Genomic DNA, 13,327 nt, shown 5'->3' with positions numbered 1-13,327 from the left:
GATTGTCAGTTAATAGTGAGGCCTCCCTGTTCTCAATAGAAAGGGGTACCAGGCGGAGTGCCCAATGTCGCCTCTCCTGTTTGCATTATATATAGAAATTTTAAAAACAAGGATCCCTTATGTGCTATTATCCAATAGTTCACCTATGATCAAACAGAGTGCTCTGAACCACAAATATAGCAACAAGAAGAAAACTATGTCAAACTAGATCTGATCAACAAACAATCTTAATTTCCTCAATGTATTACAAAAGTTCTTCATTTATTTATGAAAATATATATATCTGATAGAGACTACTAGCCGCAGATTCCTTAACGTAGAATTATTCCCAGGCGTGACACTTCATCTCGAAAATCTTTTGCCACAACATCCCTGCGCCGGCACCAAGTGACCCCGCCCTGACGTCCGCGGACGTGACATCAGCGAGGTCACATAAGTTCCTCCCCGGCGCGCTGACGTCAGTTTCCTTCTTTTCCGCGTGCATTGCAAATCCAGATTGTGTTCCCTTGATCAGTTTTTAGGCCTTCTTTTAACGCTTTTGAGTTGGGAACAGTGTGCAAATGCCTTCGGGTTTCAAGATACGTACTTCTTGTATGCTTCAGATGTCGGCGACGGACCCTCACACTATTTGTATGTGGTGTTTGGGCGAGCACCATGATTCCACGGACCGCAACGCTTGTCAGCATCTCAAGCCGAAGTCCCGGCGGGAGCGCTGGATGAAATTGCTTTCGGCCCTCTTGTCCAGATCGGTCTCATCACCGCGTCTGTCCCCTACCTCGGAAGGGTCCAGAAACCGCTGATTCCGGCTGCAGCATCGTCCTTCACCGAAGCCCCATCGGCGTCGCTCGCCCTCCGGTACATCCTGCAGCTTCTCACCGAGGCCTTGTCCTCGTTCTGCAGAGGGCGCGGGTTTCTCTCGGGACGTGCGCCTCACCCTTTGCCACCCTATCCGCTGTTTCCTGGCGTTGGGGCCACTAGTGCCCAAATGGAGGCTTACGCTACGGCTCTACAGGCTTCTTTGGGCCCCCCTCCTCTTCCTGAGACGTCTGCAGATCCCTCGCCATGCACGGAGTCCTCCGCAGACTCGCTGGCAGATTCGACTCCTGCGCCGACGAGTTCGAATTTAGGTTTTGGAGGTGTGGTGTTGTCGAGGTGCGGCCCTACGGGGTTCCCCTCTTCAACCCACGGCGTCCTGGCCTCGCCGCAAAACCCAGCGGGGGTCCCTGTGGCGTCGCAGGAGGTCGCTGGGACTCACGGTTCATCCCGAGTCCCCCTCGGTCCTCTGGGCAGGCGGCTGTCTTACTGGTGGCTGAACCGACGCATCAATGGCTTTCTTCCACGGCCCTGGCCGCACCGCGGGTGGAGGCCAGGATCCGGGGGCCTCCCAGAGTCCCTATCGGACCTCTGCACAGTTGGCTGGCTCGTCGGAGGGTGAGCCGACACCTTTTTGGATCCGTTTATTAGCCCCTCCGACCCGCCTCTTTCTCCTGTCAAGCTTGTGGTGGTGGAGGTAGACTCTCACCCCTGGGGGCCACTTCGGCATCGGTCGAGAACACACCGGTGCCCATGACGGACTCCACGGCGCCGTCCCGGCATCTGGGCATCGACTAGTCTCTGGATGTCCCCTCCTCTCCAGAGGTTTGTCATCTCCTTGTCTCCTCTTCACCGGAGACTGGACGCCGCGTTGTTGCCTTTTCCCCAACGTCTTCCAGGGCTGGCTCTACGCCGTCTCCGCGGCCACAGACCCCTGACCCTCTCTTCCGCACCTCTCGGTTGGTTGCCCAGCAGGTTTCTCCGCCTTTTTCGGAGACCCCTCAGGTCCCTCACTCATCCATGGGTCTTCGATCCTACTGGGGCTGTCAGTTTCTTTCTCCAGCTGGGCTCGGGGACGGAGCCTTCGCCCACGGAAGAATTGCTCTCTCCCCGCGATGCCCTACTGAGGCGAGTGTAGCCTTTGTCCGGGCCATTTCCACGGCCACTGGCATTTTGCAAACAGGCAACTCGGTCACTCCACTCCCTACGTACCATTTGTTGGAGGTTCTCCACCAGGGCTCTGGTGGAGGGGAGCTGCATCTTCCATTTGAAGCTTTGCTCCACAACTCTCTTCTGGGTGCCTGGGGGCATGCTGCTACGGGAGATCCAGTGCCTCAGCCGCTCCTCCACCGCCACCACGATCCAGTCTGCCTTTTTTCCCACCCTTCTGCCCAGGGCTCTGTCCTGGAGACTGCTTTTTCTTCCTTGCCTTCAGTGTTGCTCCCTTCATCACGGGTGGCCCGGTGGTATGACTCCTGGGGGCGTAACATCTTTGCTTCCACTAGTGCTGCTTTGCGCGCGCTCAACACACTTTGTGTGTTGGCCAAGGCTACCTCCAGCCTATGGGATTCCGCGGAGTCCCTTCTGTCTCGCTCCTCTAATGAAGGTGTCTGCGCTGATCTGCGGCACCATGTGCTGGATGGTCGGGAATTAGCTGCATTTATTCTCCGTTCGGCCTTGGATGTTTCTGATTCTCTCAGCCGATCTATGGCGAGTTCTGTGGCTCTTCGCCGCCATGCTTGGTTGCGGGATAGCGTCTTTCCGGAGAATATACGAAGCGTCTTGTTGACCTGCCTTTTGATGGGATTCTGTTATTTAACACCCACGCGGACTCTGCCATTCAACGACTCCTTGTGGGGCTCAGTCTTCCTCCCCCTCCGTAAGCTTCGGCTTGTCGGTCCTCAGGTGCCTTATGGAAGGCGTTTATCCCACCTTTCTCTCTGGGCCTAGTGTTTCGGTTGGCCTGTCTATGTGGCTTGGAATGCCTTCAGGGTCCTTAAGTTGGCCCCTCTGTACTGTTGGCTGCTGGTACAGCCCTTTAGCTTTTGGTGTGTGTGTGTGTTTTTTGACTGTTAGTAAAGCCGTATAGGTCCTCAGGTTGGAACATCTGTGTAATTTTGGACTGATTAGTAAGCCGCCTGTGGTGCTACCTACAAGTCTTTTATGTTCTTGACCTCTGCAGCGGGGTTTTTTCCCTAAGAGGTGTTCCCATGTTTTGTTTTGGGATGTGTCATACCCTAGGTAGGCTACTTGTAGCTATTGTATAGCTCTGTCTTAAGCTGGGCGGGTGTGGATACCTTCTTGGAGTCCTCGCTTTTCCTGGCGTCACTGTATACCGCTTGGTGCAGTTTTTTTTCTTCTGTCTTAGCGCAGCTTGCATTGCTCCAGGTTCTGTCATGTTCAGTATCCGATGGTGTTTCCATCCTTCATCTACAGGGCATGCCTGTCGTACCTTTTGTCCCTCTTCAACCTCTGGATCGCTAGACCGACTTTTGTCATGCCGTCTACGGCGTCGTGTGGTGGTGTTTCCACCTTGTTATCCGACATTTATGCCTGGTTCTCTGCCTTGTGTTCCAGGGGGGCTAGGATACTGCTGGTGTTCTCCTGTGTTCTGGTTGACGGATTTAGGCCTGTAATACAGATTTATCCTCTTTATCTTCTGGCCGGCCGCCCTTCTTTTCGTGGATTAGGCTGTGCCACTTGGACGGTCCTTCTCTGGGGCTTGTTCTGGTGTTCCCTTGCCTCTGTCTTCTTCTTTTGTTTGGCTTGCTCTGGGCACACTACTTCATAGTATTTACCAGCTGCCGGCTGCGCACGCCTGGTCGTTATGGTCCACCTCCGTGGGCTTCGGAGTTTACCTGTGTGCTCCTATCCCTTGCTCTGCTGGAGCTTTGCACGACTGTGTTTTCCTTCTCACGTCTGCGCTTCTTGGCTGTGGGGCCGTTCCTGCCTTGTCCGCTTCCTCAGGGCTGATGCCAGTTCAGCTGTCCCCTTTGCTGTGTGTGTGTGTTCTCCTGCGGCGGGCTCTTTCTCCGTTTCCACTTCTTCTCCTTGGATTTTGTGGGTGGTTCTTTTCTTCCTTTGGTACTCTCTTGGTGCTGTTCGTCCCTCCGGGTTCTCTGGTGGACGCCCTTTGCCTCTCGGGTAGGCTTGTGGTATCCTGGCCTTCCCTTTTCCTTGTTCTTGCTTACTTCTGCTTGGTGGAGGCTGGGCCGTCCTCCCTGTGCCCATGACACATACCCGGGTGGGGTCCTGTGTCCTTCCAAGCTGGTGAGGTTCTCTAACAGCAGAAAGGAAGCTGACAAGGGAGGACGTCGTGCCAGATCCACCTATTCACTATTTGGAACAATTTGTTAACATTTCCAATACAGTGGGCCGTCATTAAATTGTACAAGATCAAGAAAAACTTACAGAGGAAGAAAAAGAAAACCTCACTAATTAATTAATAAATATATATAATTAAGATCCATATCCTGGAAGCTTGGACCTTCTTAACTAAAAGACGTCCTCCAAAGAGGAAAAAAGAACTTTAAACGAAAACAACACCGCTTACATATACCTTACAGAGAAGAAGTAAACAAGCCTCTCTTGTAAGAGTTTTTTAAAAGACAAGAAAAATAGATACTCGGATCACCAAATTTCTGGCCAGGAAAGGAAATAACCCCTAACTTGTCAAATTTGGGACCTGAAGAGAGTTTTTAACCACATAGAACTTTGAAGGTTCCACCTGGAGCCAATAGATGTACATGTAATGAATAAAGTCCTGAAGAAGGTGCAAGATTGTGCATGTCACCGAAACGCAGCGTCAACAATGTGTTTGTTTTATTTTTAAATATAAAGTGACCAAAAGAATTGTTTGTAATAAATTGTGTTTGTTTATGGTTTTAAAGGATTTTTTTTTTAATTGTGATTACTGATTTTGAAAGAATGTACACCATGACCCAAATAGAATACTGATATTTTAACCTTTGTTTCAATAAATCATTGAAATTTTAAACTCATGTGTGAGAATGTGCTCTTGTTGAAGAATTGTCCCAAAATAGTTTTGTACATAGTTTTGTACATTTGGTAACTCTCGCATTGACCATACTCATGTTGGGTGGGAAGGGCGCACTAAGATCTTGTGACCCATGAGGATCATTATCCTTGATAAAGTGAGGAAAAGGGAAATTTGCTGTTTTTTGACATTGTAACCCATCCCTTTTCCGGTTGAAGGGTAACTCCCTTGTGATTTTGGAGGTTCTCTAACAGACCCTCCTCCCCTCTGGGTGTGGCTAGGGTATCTATTCTACGTTAAGGAATCTGCAGCTAGTAGTCTCTATCAGATGTACAAGTTACTTACGTTCGGTAACGATGTATCTGGTAGAGACGATTCTAGCCGCAGATTCCTTCACGGCCCGCCCTTCCTACCCGTTCTGCGAGGACCTTCAGCTTGGTCTTCTGCACCCGGCTCCCTCCGGGTGTCTTTGTCTTCTGCGAGTGTCCTCTTTCACTTCATCCCTGACGGGATGCTTTGTTCTGTTATTTGTTCCACCCCTTCCTTTCTGGTACTTGGACGGTAGGTTCATGTGTACCTCTGCATCCCTACACGCTTGTTATTCCAGTGTGGGGCCTACTCATAATCTTCTTCCCTTTTCATTGCTTGGGGTTTCTGACTCCTCTGCAGTCCTCTGGGTTGGGGTCTCTTGGCTGTGCCCTAGCCCTTGGCTCTTTACAGGGGATACGACACACTTGATGGTAATTTCTTGGGGTAATTTATTGTTACTCATCTGTTCCGGATATGTTGCCCTTCACTGTTATAGATTGTGGTTGCAGACTTTCTGTCGTCTGCGATGACATTTATCATATGTTTTTTCTGTCTCCAGGGTGGATATCGCCTTCGCTTTGCAGGGTTGCTTCTCAGAAGCTGTGCCCTGTTATTTCCCGTCCATGACTTTCTGTAACACAGTGCTTGGCACTGTCCCTAAAGATGCTGTTCTTCACCATTTGCTTCCTTCCTTTCTGTTTCACTGATTTTTTTCGCACACTGTTCTCATACTCTCACAGTTTTGTTTGTGATGGCTCCGCGTTGTGGCACGGAAAAGTTCTCAGAAGAAAACTGATGTTAGCACGCCGGGGTGGGACTTATGTGACCTTGCTGACGTCACGTCCGCGGACGACATCAAGGCGGGGTCACGTGGTGCCGCCCCGGCGCATAGGGATGCTGTGCCAAAAGATTTTCCTGATCCAGTCTCACGCCTAGGGATATTTCTACGTAAGGAATCTGCAGCTAGAATCGTCGCTACCAGATACATCGTTACCAAACATAAGTAACTTGTACGTTAATGATATTGCATTCATGAAATACATTTTAATCTAATTCCACAGACAGACAAAAGCATTTTTTATAAATTCCACAATTATGATTGCAATGCCCTCAACTCTTGCGGCATCCAATCCCAGGCCCATGCTCATTCGCATCCTGAACTACCGAGACCGCGATGCCATTTTACGAGAATCCAGGAAATTGCCGGAGGTACAGGTCGAGAACGCAAAAATCATGCTCTTCCCAGATTACACGGTCCAAGTGCAGCGCCAGAGACATTCCTTCTTGGCGGTGAAACAACGGCTCTGCCAGCTGAACCTGAAATATTCCTTACTCTTCCCAGCGCGGCTGCGTGTGATAGCCCAGGATAAAACCCATTTCCTTAATACCCCCGAGGCGGTAAAGGCATGGCTGGACTCTGGAGTGGGCACAGATCCTGAAGCGTCAACATCGACATCGCCCTTGAGGCACCCTCGGGGGTCCCGACGCCGCCGCAGACGCAGATCCACATCAGCCGGGAGATGAAACGGGGGGTGGAGGTGAGCCCCCCCGGCTGACCTTGTCCGTAATGAACAACAGGAGGCCCTCCGGATGGTGGCGGAGATTAGCGGCTCCCAGGGTGCAGACGCCGCCTTGGAGGCTAGCCCACGGGAGATGCCCAGTGATGACGAGCAACTTTATGGCATTCCGGACTCGCAGGTATCGATGGATCTGCCTGCTGTTACTCCACAAACTGCTGACCAGATCCACTGACGTAGGAGCGAGCTGTCAGGTATGCCTTGCCTGACCCTGTTGGTCAGTACCACCCTGTTAGACCCAACCTTCGGGGAATACCCGCGGGACACTGATGGTGGAGCTTCGAGTTCTAACTGAATTTCTGTTCCCCACCATGCTGACGCAGTGAGTAACATGAGTGTAGAGAAGCTGGAAATGACTTGGTCCTGTTCGATGTTTGGGGCGTTCAGACACTGGGAGGAACTCTGCCCCACTGAAAGGGGAGTCTGCACTACCTCGCCTCTGGGCTGTGTCCGTCAAAACAACGCCGTCCCCGGTGAGCCTCGGCCCTTTGCCTACACGAGAAACGGCTCGGCTGGGTCTGACCAACATGGGACACCTGTAGAGGGGGGGGCACCCTTCAACAGAACACACACTCCACCTGTAGCAGTCACGCTGAGTGCTTGGTGACCGCCCCCTGGACTACAGACTGTATTAGCACATCAATGTGTTTGGACGACAACATGTTCCGCTGGCGACCTTTTGGTATTGTAATTTAGCTTTGTTTGTTTACAGTAATGGCTGATTTCTCATCTGTATCGACTGTTCCTTTACATGATTACACTGTGCGCGCTTGCCTTCCGAAGAAGTCTGTGGACGTACAAATTGACGAGGCGATATGTTGGCTGCTGGTGGGGGGTGGGTGGGGGGGTGGGGAATTCTTGTAGACAACATGTCTGAGATCAGAGTATGCACGCGGAACGTGCGCGGGATGCACACACCGTCACGGCGCTATCAAATCTATTCATATCTTAAAAGGCATCACATGCACATAGCCCTATTGCAGGAAACTCATTTGACCGGTCCGGAGACACAGAAACTACATCATAGGGGGCAGTTGTACGCCACTGGGTACTCAGCTTATGCGAGAGGCGCGCTGGTCTGGGTGCGCCCCGGGATCCCATTTGCGCTTTTGCACTACAGGGTGGATCCGGAGGGCAGATATGTGGTGGTACCCAGCAGACTTGACGGCCCCCTGGTTGTCTTAGCATCCCTTTACGCCCCTAATACTGACCAGGGCACCTTTTTCGCACGGCTGTCGACAGTGCTGGCGCCCTGGCATGGAATGCCCCTGATGTTAGGAGGTGACTATAACTGTGTTTTGGACGTAGCCCTTGACCGCTCCTTCCCGCCTTTAGCCAGCGCGCCGGTAATGGGGGCCACAAGAGCACTCACGAGCTGTGCGGCACTGTGGGATCTTCACGACGCCTGGCGACATCGACATCCACACACTAGGGTTTACTCCTATTATTCAGGTGTGCACACTCTACATGTCAGGCTAGACAGGTATAAGTTGACCAGTGACCTACTTCCACACGTTACAGACACCTACTACATGGGTCGTACCCACTCGGATCATAATCCACATGTTCTAGAATTGAGTTGGGAATGCTCTCACCCTCCGATACCCACCTGGAGGCTACAGCCTGATCTGCTCTTAGATGCCCCTTTCCGTGAGCACTTTCGACTTGCATTTTGCAGTACTTCAAGGAGAACAACAACACTGCCTCTACTCCGCAATTTGAGTGGGATGCATTTAAGGTCGTCGCGAGAGGACACTGCCTGGGCACGCAAGCTAGCATGCAGAAATACATAGATGGAGAGCTGAAGCGCATTGAGGCTAATTTATCGAGCGCGGAACAGGGGGCGGTGGAGGGAGACGAGGGACCGTTATTAGCAGCCAGAGAGGCTCACACCCGCCTGCTCGATAGGCTTAAGAACCTGAACTACACGGCCCACTCGGCACGCACCTATCACTCTGGGGACAAACCGGGTAAGCTGTTGGCGTGGTTAATTAGACAAGATACCCGGACCACCCTGGTGACGTCACTCTGCACCCAACAAGGCGCCACAGTATACACGCAGAAGGCCATCCACGATGCCTTTGTGGGTCATTATACTGATCTTTAACGGTCCAGATTGCAGGCTTCGCCCGCTGATCTGGCAGAGTATCTCGCTGCTTTGCCTTTGCCTTTGCCTGAGATAGACGATGCACAACGAGATGAACTTGGTGCGCCGCTGACGTCGGAGGAGTTGCGGGTAGCCATTTTCTCTCTCTCTAATGGAAAAGCCCCAGGGCCAGACGGGCTGCCTGCTGAATTTTATAAAGCTTATTCAATAATTTTGATTCCAGAACTGTTACGGATATATGGGGCGGCAGTCGCCGATGCTGCACTACCGCCTACACTGAACGATGCCCACCTGGTCTCCTTCCTGAAGCCTGACAGAGACAAAACCCAGCTAGGATCGTATCGCCCGTTAGCTCTCCTCAACACGGACTATGAGATCTTGGACTCCGCTTTGGCACAGCACTTGGCCCCCCTTGTGGCCGCTATTGTTCACCCAGACCAGAATGGCTTTGTACCAACCTGTAGTACCTCGCACAATATCCGCCGGCTGTTTAGGGTGCAGAGTGTTGCCACAAATCGATGGCCTCACTCTGGGTGTCTGGTGCTTGACCTAGAGAAGGCATTCGACTCTGTAGAGTGGCCTTACCAGGTGTCGGTACTGCAGAAATACGGGTTAGGAGACGATTACATCCACATGGTGGAGCTTCTGTATCATAGACTCACTGTCCGGGTCTGCACTGGAAAGCTGTTTTCTGACCCTATCAGAGTGCGTAGGGGAACCCGACAGGGATGCCCCTTGTCCCCTTTAATTTTTTCACTGATGATGGAACCCTTGGTGGCACTACTGCGGACCTCTGGCGTGGAGTGGGGCATCCCCTTGGCTGACGGTATACACGCGGTGTCGCTATACGCTGACGACCTATTGCTGTACATCAGGGATCTGACTCATTTCCCAATGGAACTCACTGCCATCTTCCGCACCTTTGGGGAGATGTCGGGATTTAGGGTTAACTGGATTAAATCTGGCATATATGCATTCAATGCTGCCACACCTGTAAGTGTCATTAAAGTCCAAGACGAACAACTTGTTTGGTATTCAACCACGTTCCGTTATCTAGGGATACGGGTGTACCGAGACCCCACTGATGTTCTGGAGGGTAATCTGGTGAGGGCAATTTCCTCCCTGCGAGCGCAGATGATGTTCTCGTAGACACTCCCACTGAATGTACCCAGTCGAATCACGCTAACGAAAATGATAGCGCTACCCAAACTGTTGTACTTTTACGCTAACCTCCCGGTCTATGTCCCCACGTGCATATTTCACGAGCTAGAGACCTTAACTCGGAGCTTGATTTGGAGAGCGGGGCGACCCAGAGTGGCTCTGAGGACACTTTATGCATCCCCGGAGGCCGGGGGTCTGGCAGTCCCCAACCAGGAGCTCTACTACTTAGCTGCACAACTGCAGTGGGTGACCCACTGGTTGATTGGAAAGAACTTGGGTGACACAGCCACAAATGCCACGATGCAGACACTTGCACAGATACACGCAATGTTTCACCCTTTGGCTAAGATCCGCTGTCCAGACCAGATACACCTGGCAGTAGCACGGAGGTGCTATGTGAGGAGTATGAAGCTTACCAGCTCCACGAAATCGTACGCCCCGAACCTGCCCTTGCTAGGGATGCCCAGGAATGGCGGTGTACTCACAGAGGCGATGCTGACCAGTTGGGTACAGGCTGAGGTGGATACAGTAGGAGACCTGTTCACTGAGGGGGCACTAAGCCCGTTCGAGGCGCTGGTTGCTGACACGGGCCTCCCTGCAGGACAATTCTTAACACATGCAGCAATCATACGCACACTGACACGGGCCTGGGGCGACCTTTCGGATGAACCGCCAACCCACTTGTTAGTACAATACCTGCAAGTGATGGGGAGAGGGTCCCATGTGGTGCATTGGCTGGCACAGGCCCTTCAACTCCACACTCAACTTCCCACCCAGCGCTTGAGAGATAAATGGGCGGCAGACAGGGGCCGAGCCTGGACCGATAAGGAATAGGAAAGGGTGCTGGCTAGCACCGTTAATGTTCCACGCAATTCCTGCTTTAAGATTATCCAATACTACATCGTGCATCATGCATATTTATCCCCGGACAAGATTAATCGTTATTTTGGACTTGTCACATCGGCATGCCCAAGATGCGGGCTAGTTGACGCTGGCTTTCTGCACATGCTTTGGTCCTGCCCCTCGCTGCATGCTTACTGGCGTGCGGTATCAGGCTTACTAGTTGCGAGCGTGGGTGGGAATCTACAATGCACATGGGAAACATGCTTACTAGGCCTATGCAAACGGACGAAGCTGACCAGAGTCCCCAATAGGTTCTGCGACCTTGGTTTCATAACAGCGAAACGGCTTATCACTAAACGCTGGAAGAACAGTGATCTTCCCCACGTGGCACAATGGCGCAGCTCCTTCGATAATTGGGCGAGAGCTGAAAGCGTGGTCCTGCACAGGGAGGAGACGGCGGGTCTACGTGCGTACCCCATATCCCAGGCCTGGGATGATATCCTGGCTGCTTTCCACCGCGCATGCCTCCAACACGGAGTCGCTTAGATACACCTCCCTTAGGAGTGCCTTAGCATGCGACGCTGACACTGGACATGACATGGAGGCCCTTCCCCCCCCCCATACCCCACCCCCACCGGAAATGCCACGCTAAACGTCAGACACTCCACACGCACGATAGCGCAACACGCACAATCAGCCATCTTCTGTTTTCAGTTTCTTTGCTTCTGTTTTTTTTTTCTTTTATATTTTCACAAAAGTTCTGATTTATTATGTTCTTGTTTTACAGTTCTTGCATTAGCAAGTAAAATGCTTTGAATATTGAACTGCAAACGTGCCTATATATAAGGCCTGCTATAATGGTCGGATGCATGGGTCCAATTGTATTGCTGCCCTGACCTGGCGAATAGCTGCTTGACTTTTCATTAGGAAATGTGACGGGGTAAGCAACCCCTGTGCAGAAACCATTGGCCAGAGTGGTCCATGCGGCTAGGTAGACCGCGATATTATGTTTATTGCTAACCCTTTGATTTAAAACGTACTCTGTAGCCAACTGGCACTATTGTTGTTGAGGTGCTGCTTTAAATTATATGTTGCTTTCTTTATTATTTACATGTAACTACAACCTTCGCTGGGCTATTTGCAACCCCTTCTTTTCCTGGCGTATATGGTTTCAACTGTACGACTGATCGAAAACTGTTAAATGGCACGTTATGGTAATGTGGCGAACTGTTGTTGCCAACGCATGCAATCTTGTGCACTTATGGGTTCTTTTCCCCTGCTTCTTATTGTGATATGGACACAGTGTAAGTTTAATACCATGTTATGCAATATAAATGTAAAAATGCAATAAAAGATATTCAAACAAAAAAATTATTGCAATGCCCTGATGAACAAATTCATACATATACCCAAAGTATCTTGACAAAATTGATTCACATACATTAAAAAAGATTTGCTATTACATAAAAACAGTATCATCCAAAAATCGGAGCCTTCTCCTACAGATTGCTTCACTACTCATTGTAATTGAACTAATGTTGATGCGGCGTTTCGGGGGATTATCTGATTTGTCTCCGCCTTCTTCAGGTCTTATTCAATACTTTTTTTCTTAAAATACATTTAAAAACAATAATTTGATCTGGAAAACAAGAGAATAAAAATTTCATTAGTTACATTTCCTAAAGGCCAGATGTAGGTGTCCAAATACCGGTCGGAAACGGCCGAAAATACTGATTTTCGTCTGTTTCCGACCGGTATTTGGACATTGGCATGTAGGGGTTGCAAAATCATACAGATTCGGTAATTTTACCGAATCGATAATTTTACAGATTCGGTAAAATTACCGAATCTGTTATTTCTTATGTAGGTAGCACTTTAAACAGTGTTATTTACCACCTAATACCATTGGGTGGTAAAAAATCGAATTCCTGTGTACATGCACATCTGTGCATGCACACCTGTGCCATGTGGCACACATACATGCCCTAAGGGCAAGTATGTGTGTCACATGGCACACAAGCCAGAAACAGGGGTGTAACAGGGTGTCAAAGTGACACCCTGTCCCCCTTGGCATTTCAGTTTTTTTGCCGGTTCTGTAATTTCCGAATCGGTATTTGCTATTGATTCCTATGGGCTTCAAGGCCCATAGGAATCAATGGCAAATACGAATTCGGTAATTACCGAATCGGTAAATACCGAATCCTACCGATTCGGTAAAAATTACCGAATTTTTACCTACATCTTATTTACCGATTCATAAATACCGAATCGGTAAAATTCGGTATTTATGAATCGGTAAATAAGATTTACCTACATCTAGCCCTTAGTTTCATGATTTGGTTTAGTACAAACTACTGATATAGTTGATTGTTTTTCAATATTAAAGTTACAAATTAGGTTTTTTAACAGAGGTTCTCCAGATATAGGATCCTCCAGGTGAGTATATGTTATGCTAATACATTGTGAATGGGCACTCAACAAAGGTGCCTGAAACATGTTCGCCTCCGGACACTTAAAATA

At 50.1% G+C, this 13,327-nt stretch overlaps 1 protein-coding gene across 2 annotated transcripts in view; it reads left to right on the top strand.

Annotated features, from left to right (window-relative positions):
* Positions 1 to 13,327, top strand: part of VPS13D (vacuolar protein sorting 13 homolog D) — a 2,754,556-nt gene that overhangs the window by 2,385,499 nt on the left and 355,730 nt on the right. The gene's annotated exons all lie outside the window — the stretch shown is intronic.

Source organism: Lissotriton vulgaris, chromosome 5 (genome assembly GCF_964263255.1).
Source record: "Lissotriton vulgaris chromosome 5, aLisVul1.2, whole genome shotgun sequence".
Taxonomy (NCBI): domain Eukaryota; kingdom Metazoa; phylum Chordata; class Amphibia; order Caudata; family Salamandridae; genus Lissotriton; species Lissotriton vulgaris.
The sequence above is the reverse complement of the archived record's forward strand: the minus strand, read 5'-3'. Positions and strand labels throughout refer to the sequence as shown.